The sequence below is a fragment of the Lagenorhynchus albirostris genome, chromosome 17 (genome assembly GCF_949774975.1).
Source record: "Lagenorhynchus albirostris chromosome 17, mLagAlb1.1, whole genome shotgun sequence".
NCBI lineage: Eukaryota > Metazoa > Chordata > Mammalia > Artiodactyla > Delphinidae > Lagenorhynchus > Lagenorhynchus albirostris.
The window spans coordinates 20682740-20699883 of record NC_083111.1 but is presented as its reverse complement, the minus strand read 5'-3'; the positions used below and the strand labels follow the sequence as shown (position 1 = coordinate 20699883).

General features: G+C 32.4%; 1 long non-coding RNA gene across 1 annotated transcript in view; it reads right to left on the bottom strand.

Moving 5' to 3' along the window:
* The window catches only part of LOC132508241 (uncharacterized), a 44800-nt gene extending 27865 nt beyond the window's left edge, over positions 1 to 16935 (bottom strand). The window contains exon 1 of the long non-coding RNA XR_009536487.1: positions 16847 to 16935. This is a non-coding gene — a long non-coding RNA (uncharacterized LOC132508241). The remainder of the gene's footprint in view (positions 1 to 16846) is intronic.
* Positions 16936 to 17144: the final 209 nt, after the last annotated feature.

Here is a 17144-nt window from a genome sequence, read left to right as displayed (position 1 = left end):
GTTATTGTTTGAAATATCTCAAGCAAGTTGAACTACTCCATCACTATGTTTCAAAACATCTCAAAATGTATCATATTCTGAGTCATTGTCCAAGACTGGTTAATCTGTTGTTAAGGCTTTTGTCTAGAATATTATATTTCTAGAATATTTTAATATACATAAGATAATTTTCTATTTATGTTTAAAGTTTATTTTTATAGTTTTTCCACTGTTTATTTCTCATCACATTTATAATTGTGGCAATATTGTCTGCTTATTGGTATAATTCACAGAGGCAAAAATGAACTCTCTGACTCCATAAACAGCTATGTAAATAGGTACTCTACATCTTCTCCAACTATCAACTACATTTTTCTTCATTGCATATTTGTATTCTTTTTCTTTTTTAACTTTTTTATTGCAGTATAATTGCTTTACAGTGGTGTGTTAGTTTCTGCTTTATAACACAGTAAATCAGTTATACATATACATATATCCCCAGATCTCTTCCCTCTTGCGTCTCCCTCCATCCCACCCATCTGGCTGATCACAAAGTGCCGAGCTGATTTCCTTGTGCTATGCGACTGCTTCCCACTAGCTATCTATTTTACATTTGGTAGTGTATATATATCCATATATACACTACCACTCTCTCACTTTGTCCCACCTTACTCTTCCACCTCCCCATGTCCTCAAGTCCATTTTCTAGGAGGTCTGCGTATTTATTCCTGTCTTGCCCCTAGTTTCTTCAGGACCATTTTTTTTTTTAGATTCCATATATATATATATATATATATATATATATATATATATGTGTGTGTGTGTGTGTGTGTGTTAGCATACAGTATTTGTTTTTCTCTTTCTGTCTTCCTTCACTCTGTATGACAGACTCTAGGTCCATCCACCTCACTACAAATAACTCAATTTTGTTCCTTTTTATGGCTGAGTAATTTTCCATTGTATATATGTGCCACATCTTCTTTATCCATTCATCTGTCAATGGACACTTAGGTTGCTTCCATGTCCTGACTATTGTAAATAGAGCTGCAATGAACATTGTGGTACATGACTCTTTTTGAATTATGGTTTTGTCAGGGTATATGCCCAGTAGTGGGATTACTGGGGTCATATAGTAGTTCTATTGTAGTTTTTTAAGGAACCCCCATACTGTTATCCATAATGGCTGTATCAATTCACATTCCCACCAAGAGTGTATGAGGGTTCGCTTTTCTCCACACCCTCTCCAGGATTTATTGTTTGTAGATTTTTTGATGATGGCCATTCTGACTGGTGTGAGATGATATTGTATTATAGTTTTGATTTGAATTTCCTAAAGATTAATGATTGAGCATTCTTTCATGTGTTTGTGGCAATGAGTATATCTTCTTTGGAGAAATGTCTATTTAGGACTTCTGCCCATTTTTGGATTGTGTTGTTTGTTTCTTTGATATTGAGCTGCATGAGCTCCTTGTAAATTTTGGAGATTAATCCTTTGTCAGTTGCTTCATTTGCAAATATTTTCTCCCATTCTGAGGGTTGTATTTTGGTCTTGTTTATGCTTTCCTATGCTGTGCAAAAGCTTTGAAGTTTCATTAGGTCCCATTTGTTTATTTTTGTTTTCATTTCCACTTCTTTAGGAGGTGGGTCAAAAAGGATCTTGCTGTGATTTATGTCATAGGGTGTTCTGCCTATGTTTTCCTCTAAGAGTTTTATAGTGTCTGGCCTTACATTTAGGTCTTTGATCCATTTTGAGTTTATTTTTGTGCATGGTGTTAGGGAGTGTTCTAATTTCATTCTTTTACATGTAGCTGTCCAGTTTTCCCAGCACAACTTATTAAAGAGGCTGTCTTTTCTGAATTGTGTACTCTTGCCTCCTTTATCAAAGATAAGGTGACCATATGTGCATGGGTTTATCTCTGGGCTTTCTATCCTGTTCCATTGATCTATCTTTCTGTTTTTGTGCCAGTACCATACTGTCTTGATTACTGTAGCTTTGTAGTATAGTCTGAAGTCCAGGAGCCTGATTCCTCCAGCTCTGTTTTTCTTTCTCAGGGTTGCTTTGGCTATTCGGGGTCTTTTGTGTTTCCATACAAATTGTGAAATTTTTTGTAATATTTCTGTGAAAAATGCCTGTGGTAGTTTGATAGGGATTGCATTGAATCTATACATTGCTTTGGGTAGTAGAGTCATTTTCACAATGTTGATTCTTCCAATGCAAGAACCTGGTATATCTCTCCATCTATTTGTATCATCTTTAATTTATTCCATCAGTGTCTTACAATTTTCTGCATACAGGTCTTTTATCTCCTTAGGTAGGTTTATTCCTAGGTATTTTATTCTTTTTTGTTGCAATGGTAAATGGCAGTGTTTTCTTAATTTCACTTTCAGATTTTTCATCATTAGAGTATAGGAATGCCAGAGATTTCTGTGCATTAATTTTGTATCCTGCTACTTTACCAAATTCATTGATTAGCTCTAGTAGTTTTCTCGTAGCATCTTTAGGATTCTCTATGTATAGTATCATGTCATCTGCAAGCAGTGGCAGATTTACTTCTTCTTTTCTGATATGCATTCCTTTTATTTCTTTTTCTTCTCTGATTGCTGTGACTAAAACTACCAAACAATGTTGAATAAGAGTGGTGAGAGTGGGCAACCTTGTCTTGTTCCTGATCTTAGTGGAAATGGTTTCAGTTTTTCACCATTGAGGGTGATGCTGGCTGTGGGTTTGTCATATATGGTCTTTATTATGTTGAGAAAAATTCCCTCTATGCCTACTTTCTGGAGGATTTCTATCATATATGGGTGTTGAATTTTGTCAAAAGCTTTCTCTGCATCTATTGAGATGATCATATGTTTTTTCTCCTTCAATTTGTTAATATGGTGTATCACATTGATTGATTTCCATATGTAGAAGAATCCTTACATTCCTGTGAGAAACCCCACTTGATCATGGTGTATGATCCTTTTAATATGCTATTGGACTCTGTTTGTTAGTATTTTTTTGAGGATTTTTGCATCTATGTTTATCAGTGATATTGGTCTGTAGTTTTTTTGTGACATCTTTGTCTGGTTTTGGTATCAGGGTGATGGTGACCTCGTAGAATGAGTTTGGGAGTATTCCTCCCTCTGCTATATTTTGGAAGAGTTTGAGAAGGATAGATGTTAGCTCTTCTCTAAATGTTTGATAGAATTCACCTGTGTAGCCAACTGGTCCTGGGATTTTGTTTGTTGAAAGATTTTTAATCAGAGTTTCAATTTCAGTGCTTGTGATTTGTCTGTTCATATTTTCTATTTCTTCCTGGTTCAGTCTTCGAAGGTTGTGCATTTCTAAGAATTTGTCCATTTTTTCCAGGTTGTCCATTTTATTGGCATATAGTTTCTTGTAGTAGTCTCTTATGATCCTTTGAATTTCTGCAGTGTCCATCATACTTGTATTCTTAAACTTATATAGCTTATTTAATGGTCGAAAATGTGAATGCTAGGTTTAATTTCACAGGAAGTTAAATAACACGTATGGATATACTGGCAAATTCTTTAATCTCTACAGTCCTCAGTTTCCTTATCTGAAAGTGATAGCAATAATATTAATTTTAATCAGTTGATGTTAGGACTAAATGAAACAATGAAAGTCAAACAATCAGTACACAACACATACTCAATGAAATAAATGTCAAGTATTCTCTGTAATTACCATGCTGTTTTCAATTCTCTCTTAACGTTTTGAATAATTTTACCTTAGTTCAGGCTTAGATTAAATATAGCTTCACCTAATAATTGTGGGTACTTGATTATCCAAGAGTTGTTGTATTTCTTCTTTCCACACTAAGATTTGCTGTTGGACAGCACAAGAATTTCTCCTCATTACATTTCACCTTTTCAAGTTTACATGGCAGTAACAGTGGACATTTTGCTCACTCATTCTTGTAGATTCCATCCTCGATTTTGTAGAAAGAAGTCATTTCTGATGCTCTGGATGAAGGTCTTCAGTTACATATAAATTTGACATTCACTTACATTTGAAATGTTGTTGGTGGGAATGTAACTTGATACAGCCATTATGGAGAAAAGTATGGAGGTTCTTTAAAAAACTAAAAATAGAACTACCATATGAACCAGCAATCCCACTACTGGACATATACCCAGAGGAAACCATAACTCAAAAAACACATGCACTCCAGTGTTCATTGCAGTACTATTTACAGTAGCCAGGACATGGAAGCAACCTAAATGTCCATCAACAGATGAATGGATAAAGAAGATATGGTACATATATACAGTGGAATATTACTCAGCCATAAAGAGGAACGAAATTGGGTCATTTGTAGAGACCTGGATGGACCTAGAGACTGTCATACAGAGTGAAGTGAGTCAGAAAGAGAAAAAAATATATTGTATATTAATGCATATATGTGGAATCTGAAAAAAAATGGTATAGATGATCTTATTTACAAAGCAGAAATACAGACACAGGCATAGAGAACAAACGTATGGATACCAAGTGGGAATGTGGGGGGTGGGATGAACTGGGAGATTGGGATTGACATATATACACTATTTATACTATGTATAAAATAGATAACTAATGAGAACCTACTGTATAGCTCAGGGAACTCTACTCAGTGCTTTTTGGTAACTTAAATGGGAATGTAATCTAAAAAAGAGGAGATATATGTATATGTACAGCTGATTCACTTTGCTGTACAGTAGACACTAACACAATATTGTAATGTTACTATACTCCAATAAAAATTTTTAAAAAAATATATTTTAAGAGTTACAGGGTTATGAGGCTTCCCACTTGGCTTGGGATGGAATCAGATAGTCTTCAATTAAGAGAGTTATCGAATGAAATTAGGAAAGTTTCTAGAGTCATAAAAAAGTATATATCAGTCTCTAGAGAGAGGGGGAAAAAAAGCAAACACAGAACAAACAAACAAAAACACATTTCTTCCTGTCAGCAATAGGTATATTAGCAACTTAAAGTATGGCTTCAATTAGATGGGTAGGTTAGGCATGATGTCATAGAAACATTTTCTGTTGACTCTGGTAGGAAAATCCAAACCCTTCCTAAGGTCTATATTTATCACTGTTTTATTTGTTGACAATTTTTATTTAAAATATTAAAGTAATTGGTTTCTGAGTGGATTCTTCTGAGCTCCCTTGAGATGTCTAGTTAGGCTTGGTTTATCTGTTGTCTTAATTCAAATCAAGAATAATCCAGATACAGAGCAGTCACCACTAGCTTGAATCTATCTTTGGTTAAGTCTTTTATGAACAGACTATGAGGAAGATGGCTCAGGCCTCAAGGAAAGTAGAGAGATTCAGTGCCAACAATGATAAATAATAGAATAATTTTAACATGAAAATTAAATTAACTTTACCAGGATCAGAAAAAGCATGGGAATGAGGGGATCCTTGATACTTCTGTGTGATAGCCCAGAGCTCTAACACTTTGGATTCATCTCTGTAGGTGAAGCCATGAGATCGACAGTAAAGAGAAGAGCCAAAAGAAGAAAAAACTGAGACAGATTTTAGAATTGCATCAAAATTAAAAGAAGAGAAAAAAAATACAAGATGTCTCTAAATAAATGTGAAAATGTGATTTGGGTATGTACTGTAATACTTTGTCAGTCATTGTCATAAAGTTTTCATGGCTTTTATTATAAATAAGCATTAAAATGTTCCATTTTCTAGTCTTCAGAAGGAAGGTAAATCATAAAACTCAAAGGACTGGATTCCTGGGGAAAAAAATATTCCCAGAACTGGAGGAAGCTATGTCATTCAAGTACTTTTGCATCCATAATAACAAAATTATGCAACAAGGACTTACTGTATAGCACAGGAAACTATACTCAATACTGTGTAATAACCTATAATGGAAAATAATCTAAAAAAGCATATATATATATATATATATATATATATATATATATATATATATATCTGAATCACTTTGCTGTACACCTGAAACTAACACAACTATATTTCAGTAAAAGTTTTTTTTAAAAAGAAAGACCAAAAAAAGAGAAAATTACAAAATCTATGAAAGATACAATTTATACTGTATAATTTTGTCAAACATTTTGTTTTCTTTTTTTTATCTGACTCCCCACTAGAATATAACCTCTTTGAGGGCAGGAATTTAGTTGCTTTGTTCACTGTTTATACTTAGGATCAGTGTCAGGTGCAAAGCAGGACCTAAGGGAAGCAGTTGGTGAATGAACTAACTTGTACTTTCAAATTCACTTTAACCCAGTAATCCTTGCCCCTTACACTCTCAGTACCTTGTGAGTCTAATTTTCCTTATGCACACATTAGTATATGCTGTCTTCACATTTTCCACTCAATGGTCAATGATTTTACTCCTTCTTGACAGTCCTGTTCACAGTCCTCTAAACCCCTGCTATACTCATTCTGTCAGATGATTTTATTTCAAAAACTATTCTAATTTTCCTGACATGTTCTTGAATTTTCCTGACATTTGTACACATCATCCACCCATATCTTTTCTCAGATGTAAAGGACACCCCTGTAAGTGTCTATCTTTACACTTCATAAACATCTGCTGTATCTTCTGATTCTTTGCCGTATCAGTGACCCACTTTCAATCTTATATCCTCCTTGTCCACTTTCTTCTTATCTTTTGTCTATTGTCAAGTTCAAGTCTATATTGCATGAGGACTTAGTCCTTCCTCACTCCTTTTAATCAGTTACTTTACTTTCTCTTTTCCTTTCTTTCTCCCCAACTGTCTTAGTGTGTTCAGGCTACTGTAACAAAACACCAACCACTTGGTGGTTTATAAAGGGCAGAAATTTATTTCTCAGAGTTCTAGAAGCTAGGAAATCAAAGATGAAGGCACTGGCAGATTTCATGTCTAGTGAAAGCCTGCTTCTTGCTTCATACACAACTGACTTTTTTCTGTGTCCTCACAGGATAGAAGGGGTAAGGGGGCTTTCTCAGGCCTCTTTTATAAGGGCACAAATTCTATTTATGTAGGCTCTACCCCCATGACATAATCACCCAAATCCCCCACTTATTAATACCATCACTTCGGGGGTTAGTATTTCAACATACGAATTTGCGGGGACACGTATATACAGATCATAGTGTCACCAAATATTTAAAGCAATAATGTGGGTACCTCTTGCTTACTACACACTTACTTATTATATTTTTTGCAAACTAGCATCTCTTTCAACCCCCATCTACGCCAATAAAGCTTCCATTTTCCAAACCCATTTCTCTCAGCCTTGACCACACATAACCCAGGGGTTAAAGATTGGTACAACACTTTGATAAAAATCAAGTTTTCCTTTGATATTTTCAATATATGTAGAAGTCAGTCCAGCTATTCGGCATGTTTCATTAGGTGATGGATGATATATTGCACCAGGCACATAGCTAAGTCCATTCCTCAATCCACTACTAATTTAACCAAAATTTGTTAAAAGGTGGCAGTGCCTACAGTAGTCCAGGATGATAGTAATGAACACAGAGCTATCCAGTGGGGAAAATGAGCCTTTACTATTACAACAAAGGGTAAAATAAGGTGAGATGCTCACTATAGTAGCATAGGCATTGGGTGCCATGGAGGCATGGAGTATGTAACATAATTCCATCTGGAACGAGTGAGGAGGCAGCCACAGGCAGGAGGTGGCCTAACACACCGGTGTTTAAGGATGAGTAAGAATTAGCCAGGTGAAATGTTAAGAGAAGTGGGTGAGAGATTCAGACATTAGTGTGATCATATGCCCTTGACTATTCATAACTCTTCATAAACTCCCCATTACTTCTAAGAAAATTGTAAATTCCCCAAACTGGCATAGGGAGTACCCACAATGTGCTTTCCACTTGCCTTTCTGCACATCCAAATGTTCTCTGCAAAATAAATCATTTACAATTTTCTAGACCAAAAATATGCTTTCTCATTGTGTTTTTGCTTCTCAGTCGTTTTGCCCATGTAAAGCACCCCGTCAAATACTTACACATTTTGAAAAGATAGTTACCAGTTAGTGCCCCTTTAATTACCCATTCTGAGGTAGTTATTTCAATACTATGATTTTTTCCTTTCAATTTAATAGACAAATCACACATTACCTAGTTTTGTGAATGTCTGTTTTCATGAATTTTCCCCCAATTAGCTTATGAGCACTTCATGGTAAAGAACCCTACCTTAGCTATTTTTTGTGTCCCTCACAACCTAAAGAAACAATGCCTTTAAAACATTAGCTTTTCAATAAATTGTGGACCAACATATAACTTGATCAATAAATTTTCCTAAGAAATACAGTTCTGGTAATTTTGTTTTAGTTAAGAAAGTAGTTCAAAATTTTTGCCCTAGACCTCTGTGACTTTATAAAATTTATAAAATTATTGGTTCGCTACTTCGCTACTTCATTATTAATCTAACACAGCATTACCCTGAAAACAAACTGGAAATGTTAGATTCACTACAAAAGCCAAGGACTTGCAATGAATCTCAGTATAATTACCTCATATAATTTTTGCAACAGGATACAAAATGTGCCATGGTGGAAAATATTGCTTATCACCCTGGAAAGGCAAAGTGCCATATTACTCAAGATAAAAACTGCTTTTTCTTAAAGGGGCCCCAAATATTTAAAGGGAAGAAGTAAAGCACAAAATGTTTACTCAGTTTACATTTTACTAGGTACATTAAGGAATAGATTCTTATGGTAATAGCTAAGAAAAATTATATTAAAAGTTTTGGAGAGGGAGGTAATATATTTTCAGTCCTAGCCATTAATTTTAGACAATATTTAATCTATAAAATGTAGAGAAGAAGCCTGTATTTGTGCTCAGGTTTGCTGTAGGCCTCTGCTCCTTTAGTAAAACCTAGAACTTCCAATAATACGAATGGATTTTGATACTGTACTTTAGTTTTAGATTTTATAGGGGCATCAAATTACCTCTCTTTGATTTGGCTTTCCCCTAAATGCTGAGTCTATGCCTAAGTGTCCACCAGAGGCCAGGCAGTGGGTTTCTTTTAAAATGTGACATGTCTAAAAGATGATAGCTGACTTAATAAAAATTTCAAGTTAGAAATGTCATAATAAGCATGTGTTTCCATTCATAAAGTATGTCTTGAACACACACAAACTATCTTTTGTCATCTGGTTCTGCCCCATTTTGAAATTATTCTCTGCTGTTAATTAGAAGTGACTACACTTTGATTAATCTCAAACATGTGTCACATATAAATGATGTGGAGAGCTGAATTCAATATTTTTCCACTTGGAGTATTCATAGTATTCATAGAAAGAAGACAAATATATTTTTAAACCTATTGGCAATCTGATATTATCAAACTAACAGGACGTTATCAATGTAACATATTCTAGTTTATTTGAAGTATTAAATTCACAGAAGAACCTAATTATAAGCATATTTTAGATTGAAAATGTAAAACTGAAGAGGACTTCTCTCTCATGTTGTTATGCTTCAGAAACTCTTATTCCTGGAATCTGTTTTTTCACCTTGAGAATTCACCTGATCTTGGTCCCTGTTTGGTTTTTTATTTAAATCTTCTTTTGACAACAGCTTCCCAATACCTGCAGACTCACAGTAGACAAATACACATGGATTTTGCTTAGAGAAAGTAAAGGTTCAATTAACAAGGGAAAAATGTCTCTTTGACTTAATTTGAATTATCATTATTATTATAGGATATATACTAAAACACTCATTTTTCAAAGTGCTAATTAAATTTCCATAAATATACTAAGCCTTTAACCACATTATAAGAGAAAAATTATATGATAAAGTAGTTGTGATTTAAGAAACAATGATTCCAGTTAGGTTTTTCTGTTCAACTTTCTAACCAAAAATGGTTTTCTTTCTTATCACACAGGCTGCAGTAATAAGTGAAATATAATCCTAATTAATTTTTCCTACAGCTGTATATAAATCAATAGCTGCAACATCCCAAAGGAAACACACACTGCAGTCCTCTGGTTTTCTAATGAATGCAAATAGAATGACCTTTTTCTGACAACTATGAATATTGTTCCACAATTTTACCATTAAAATTGCTGCTATCAGCAATTCATACAGCAAACATGGAGACTACAATAGTTGTAAATAGTTATTCATTATGGTAAGAAAGGAATGGAAAAAAACTAAGCCTAAGTTATTCAACTTTTAAGCCTCAGCCTGATTTTTATATTTCATTTTTTTGTTTGTTTGTTTTCCACATATGATCATAGCATTTATTTGTACTTCTGGCTTATTGTAGATTTTTTTAGTTTTTAAAATTATTTTAATTTTTATTTTATATCGGAATATAGTTGATTTACAACGTTGTATTAGTTTCAGGTGTACAACAAAGTGATTCAGTGACACATATATATATGTCCTTTCTTTTTCAAATTCCTTTCCCATGTAGGTTATTGCAGAATATTGAGTAGAGTTCCCTGTGTTATGCAGTAGGTCCTTGTTGATTATCTATTTTATATACAGTAATGTGTATATGTTAATCATTTTGATATGGAAATTCTGTCTTACATGTAACCAGTCATCACTTAAATTCTTTCTTCTCTATTTCAGAAGAAAATAAATTAATTCAATGTTTTATATCATTTAACTGAGAGGTTCAATATTGAAATATTTTTGCAAATGAAGTAAAATCTCTCAATAAATAATATTATAAGGCTCTAATTACTATATTCAGATCATTAGGAGACTGTGATTATATTCCACCAGAAATACCTCTGTGGAAAATCCTATTGGTGTCCTTACCCTATCAAGACATAATACTATTCATGTAATGAGCATGAGATGAATTTAGAAGCTATGAAAACAGATAATGACGTAAGGATGACATCTATGGGAACCTGAGAAAAGGTAAGGAGTAATTCAATGGAATTTTTGTCCATTTTGACTGAAGAACCACTTTATTTCAAAATGCAATAAAATTGCATGTACTTATGCTAATGCATATTCAGTTTCCCATGAAACTTCATTATAGCCATGAAGATATCTCATTAAGTAGAAGTTAAACTCAAATCTTATAAGAAAAGTAGTTAAGTGTGTTAAACCTAATTCTGCTGATCATAGATCTATATACTGGAAACTCCTGTTGTTCACGAGAGTCAAGAATACAATTTGCCAATAGAATTCAAATACTCATGAAAAATAAGACTCCCCAATTTGCAACAAGTTTCAAACAGGAACTCACAACAAGAGTACTCCATTTCCACAAAATTCCAAAAATATTTCTTCCATCCCCTATTCTATGATTAATTTATATACCTCTGTACAAGACTGGAGACCACTATCACAAAATTATTTGATATCCCAAATATGTATTAGTTTATGTAGACTATATTTATAGAGAAATATTAATTGTCTTTGGTAAGTAGTTGTATCACTATTTTCATATAAAGCCAACTTACTATACTTTTAAGTCGAGAGCTGTTTTAAATCCCATTCAATTTCTTGAAACTGTTAAGAGAGCTTTTCTGTGAGTGTGGTTTGGCAATATCGGGCATAGATGGCATTTTTTAACTGTATTAAACTATCTCCACTTGATGACATCTGAAGATGTCTATACTCTCACACCTGTAATGCTTTCATGTTCAAAATGAATCCCTGCTACATCTCACTCAATATTGATCTTTAAGGCATTTCTCCCAATCCTTTTCCCAGTGTGGTCACTGAACAGTATCAGAGTTCAATAGGAAGATCAGCTGCTCATCCACTTTTTGCTAAAGCAATTTGTATTATGGATTTATTTTAGCAGTCTACAGTGGCAGTTGTTGTTTTTACTATTTAAATGCTTTGATTATCTGACCTTGCTTACTTTATCTTTCTAAGTGCTATGCATGGGCTTTAAAATTGATCAATAAGTGGGGATTCCTCTACAGGATTATGCTGAAATCAATCTCAATTCAGACTTTTTGTATTTTATGTTTATTACTAGATCCATCTTAATTGCACTCATTTTGGTAAATAATTTTAAAACCTGTACTTGATTACAGAGGTTAAGCATCTTCCAAGAGCCACACACATTATAAAAATAACCTGTATTCGTTATACATTATTTTATTCATTCTTTTAATGTGAAGCAGGAAAGAATTAATTCCTAGATATTTTATTCAAATACCTTTGCATTATAAATAAAATATCTATTCCATTAGAAGAAAAAATATAATTACATATATATGTGAATAACTGAAAAATCTGGAAATACATTAATGTGTTATATTAATTGTGATAACTGTGGAACTTCAACAAGCACTGTCTGTATGCATATTTTGCACATAAAAGTGTTTATAAGACTTTTCACAGAAAATATTAACACTCCCTGGAAGAAAAATCAAAGGAAATTCTCAATATTTGTACCTTTGAAAGTCAATGGGAAACAAGTTATAAGATTGTTGAATATCAAAAAAAATAATATTCAGTGTAACGAGAAAAATTTTTCAGTTTCACATTCTCACTACTAAGGTGGGATGCTTTACTCATTTTTTTGGATTAAAAGAGAAGTAAATTAAAATCTTAAAATGCTTTGAATACTTCTTAACTCAATCTATGAATTTTATAAATTCCATATTAATTATTAATGATTTTGAATATAGATAAGATTCCTAAAATTAACTATGTAAGACATAAACATTAAAGAATATGAACTATATTGCATAACTATTAAAACTTGTGCTAAATTTTTGGTCTAATTTAATTATATTTCGTGCCTCTGGGTGTAGTCACATGAAGCTCCTGAATTTTATCTTTGGATCAATTTATTCTAACATTAGATTTTTCAAAGTCATAAATAAAAGAAATGCAGATGGGAGTTAAAAAAAAGGAATTGATGTCATCTTTTTTTAATCCCATTTCCAAAGCCAATCTAATGTCTAAATATCTCTGTCATCAACTCTTACATAAAATTACAGTGAAATACTTTCTACATATGTAAATGACAGTATAAAATCTGCAATTTTTTCCAGCGACCAAAAATGCAAGCAGTAAAGAACTCGAGGTAAATAAACATATGATTATATACAGAAAATGTGCAATATTTTCACCTGTGCAAATACATGTTTTGCTTAAATAATTTAAAAAACTTTCACAGGACTAGAGAAATATCAAATATATCCAATAGGTATATATTCACATTTTCAGACTTTGAAATTATTGGCCAAAATGATTTAGTATTTAACAGCTTTCATTTCAGACTAAATTATAGCCTATTATTACAATATCTTCTGCTGCTCACATTAAATAAGATGTAAATTATAAGTGAATAAAAACAAAGCCCTCACAAGACAATTCATCTTAATAGTTACATGTATGAAGTTAGGGTAGGAAAATTAAGATTCCTAAGCACAAAGAGAATGAGGAAGATAAATAAGAAGTTTAATTACCAAATAGTTGCCATAATGATATTTCCATAAACTGTTAAAACCAGTTTTGTTCCTTTCTACTGTTTGTGGTAGAATAGCACTTGAGAGAAATCATTTTCCAGAAAGTTTTGCAAATCTGTAGATCACAACCTTGGCAAGACATATCCATACTTTCATACTTTTTTCCTCAAGTGGGTAAATGTTAAGAGAGAAGAATCCAAGTTTCATGATGCAGCAACACAAAGCTGGGAAGTGAAAATTATGTTACAGTGGAGTCTTGAAAATATGACTGTAAAAGTTAATCAATAAAATGTCTATTCCTGTCTATTCACCGGAGGCCCCAGCTGCATAGCTTCACTCAATCGATACTACAAATTATTACGATTTCCAGGTTCCCACTGGACATTCAGAACAAATCTTTCAAGTGTAACAGGCTTATACTGAGTATAAGGTGTGTGTTCTCTTCATTTAGTTCAAAAAGAGGAGGGGAAAAATAAAATCTAAATCCTAGGTGTTTTTTAAAACTTCAGCTTTATGGAACCAGTAACTTACAGGTCACCTTTTAATGTTAAAAAATCTTCCTTTTGATTGCCAATTTTTTTGTATGCTTCTTTTTTAACTGTTTCATATTTAGTTAAGAAATGACTTAACCTAGTAATAGATTTTGGTGATATAGGAAACTGGTTAATTCTGAATGATTATCCCAAAATAAATGAATGAAAAATAATTTTGAGTTAAATACTTATCAAAAAGTCACTTGGATACATTATCACTATTAGAGAGAGAAATGTACGGGACCCTGATTGACAAATATTTCAAATTGTAGCAGATCCCTTAGAATATACATTCAAGTTATTGTTTTCATGACTTATTCCAATGCATTTTAAAATCATGTTTGAGGTGTTCCATTTTTTCTATTTTTGTAAAATAAAATCATAATTTCAGAAATGAGTTTCTCTTCATCTTAATAAAAGTTTCAGATTCTTTTTTCTAGTGAGATTCTCTGCTCTTTGCAGGAATATTCTACTGTGATTGCAAATTCTAGAAACTACTCAAGACCTTAAATTTATGCTCCATACATTTTGTTCCTGAATCTTCTAGTCAAAATCCAAAGACTTTTCCAAATAAAGGGATAACTGGTTAAGGGAACTAACTATAATGCTTGCATGCCTTATGACTTATGACACCTAACATGGCCTTTCTTTCTTCTGACTGGGGAGCACTATGGTGTCTGGCACTGCCCCAAACCAGATCAATTGGTAAATTTGATCAATTCATGCCACCTGTCGATTGAGTGGGAAAAAAATCAAAATAAATAAACAGAATTTTTTGTTTGCTAGGCCAAAAAGGCTTTGATTTTTATTTGACGTTTAAACAATAGTATATTTTTTCACATATCATAGAAAATATATAGACACGTGTATCTAGCATGTAGGCACATCCTATGACAATGTATGTTGAGGCTATATTTGAAAAGAAAGATAAACCTGTTTCTCCTAAGAAACCATTACTGCTTTGATTATGATATTTATCAGTATCTTTAAAATTTGTCAATAATATTTCTGATTTATGACTTTTAAAATATTTAATTGCTAAAAACCATTTCAAATAGTTAGACTTCAAAAAAAGACTGTTACAATTTTAAATACTCTCTGAGATGATATTTGTATACCTTGACAGCAGTTTCACATTAAGAGTGAAATATCATACTTAATTTCATGATCAGGCTGTGTTGTAAAATAAAATAGATAAATATAGATCAAGCATATAGAACTTAAGTTTGATTTTTATTGTAATTTAACTGAATGAATCAGTGTCTGGTGTATTTACTTATAAAATTCAAGATTGAAAGCAGATCTTTGCATGCCAGTTTTCAGATCAAAAATGTCATTTTTTGTGGGTCAGAATAACGTGCCTTTATAGTAATGTTTAACTGTAGAAAAAATGTTGGCATTATTTTAATAACAATAAGAACATCAAAAACTGTCATTAGTTTTATATGTGTTCATAACCATTGTTATATATTTCATATTCTCTAAATATATCTTAAGCATATTATTGCCCTAATATAAGTTTGCTTTTTAAAAGACCATAATATTTATAACAATAGTACATTACTGTAGCCATTCCCAAAGAAACTTTGCCCAATATGCTTTTAATCCTTGGTACCAATTTCTACCCTTTAATATTTGTTAAATGTGGCTTTTTTGTTGTCTGTGTTCTGGCATCTGACTAAAGTTACATTAATGGCAAAGAGCATTTATCATAGTGTTTAATTTTATTTAGAAACACATAAAATGTCATCCTAGATTTTATAATTATTTTTAGGGTTTTGTCATATTAAATCATTGGATTAAAACAGAAATAAATTGCTCATGAATAAATTTCAAAAATTTTACTTTTACGTTTTAATATGCTTTATAAACTATAAATCAAAAAAGAATTTTAATGTTTATCATATGTAAGATTTTGAAATCCTCTTGATAGATATATCAAGATAAGCAGTAAGTAGTATAAGTTTAGACTTTGACTTCCAAAGATCGGTTAATATCAAATGCACATTTTTAGTTTTGGCCTCAGGACTGTGTTCAAAGGTATGAGTGATGAGGGAATAAAAAACATTAGATGTGTATGCTTTATCTAACTGCAATTACTCAATTTAACCAAAGTTCAGTGAGTAAAGTGTAATTCTTGACAAATAGAGACAGAGAGAGGGACAGAGAGAGATTCATCTGGGCTATGCTACTTTCACAATTATTTTTAAAAACAGATTAAGAAAATGAAGCAAAAGGCAGAGAAGATAGAATACTTAATTACCAGAACACTCAAAAAAAGAAACTAACGTTTATTTGAATAGTAGATGACAAAATCTGAGAACATTGCAGAGATATAATAATTACATAAAGATTTAAATGATAAAAACAGAAATTAAATACTAGGTGTTTCACTAAGAACAATTTTCATGAATGTTTCAAAACAACATAGATCTTTATTACTTTTCATCATAGTTCCTTACATGCCTCAATGGTCTGACCAAACATTTTCTACTCTAAATGTCTCTCAATTTAATACTGTCTTGCTTAGAGCTGCTACTTTAACAAAAAGAAAGGCAACAAGAGCCATATGTAACCTTTGGACTCTAAAGGAGAAAGATGAGAATGCCATTGGCAGATAGGTGCTACAGAAACACAGTGTATTCTTTGCCTTGAATCCTACCTTGAACATTTCTTGATAGTTAACAAGAAAGTTGACTGCCACGTCATTACTCAGAATCTGGAATAGGACAGTTACCGTTTTCAATATGTGCCGTTTCATTTAAGAGATTTTGGAAATTTAAAGTTTATCTATTTTGGAACGAACAATTTATTGAACAAGCTAGTATATTTACACATAACCTTTTGCAAGACAGAGAGAATTAAATATTTAGCAGCTAAAGTCAAAAGGACTGACTTGATTTCAGTTTGTAAAGTAAAACTTTTTGAAATACTAAAAAACAACTCACTTGTAATCATTTTTTTCTTCTTCAGAAGCAATAATCCCTTCTGTCACTGTCTTCAGCTCTGCCTTGGGTTTTCTACTGTTCTGTTCTTGGCGAACTGTTTCTGCTATTTGCTCAGTTAGCTGCTCTTGAGTAGCTTTCAAGCTGGATTCCATTAGAAGAAGTTTTTCATCTTGACTGGCAAGTTCTTGGGCTGAAAGATAAAACAAGAACATTGCCTTTTAAAAAACTAAGCTAATGTGTTTTTTTTTCTTTTGTTTTTGGTTTAAATTTTATGCAATGCAACTTTGAGGAAGATTTA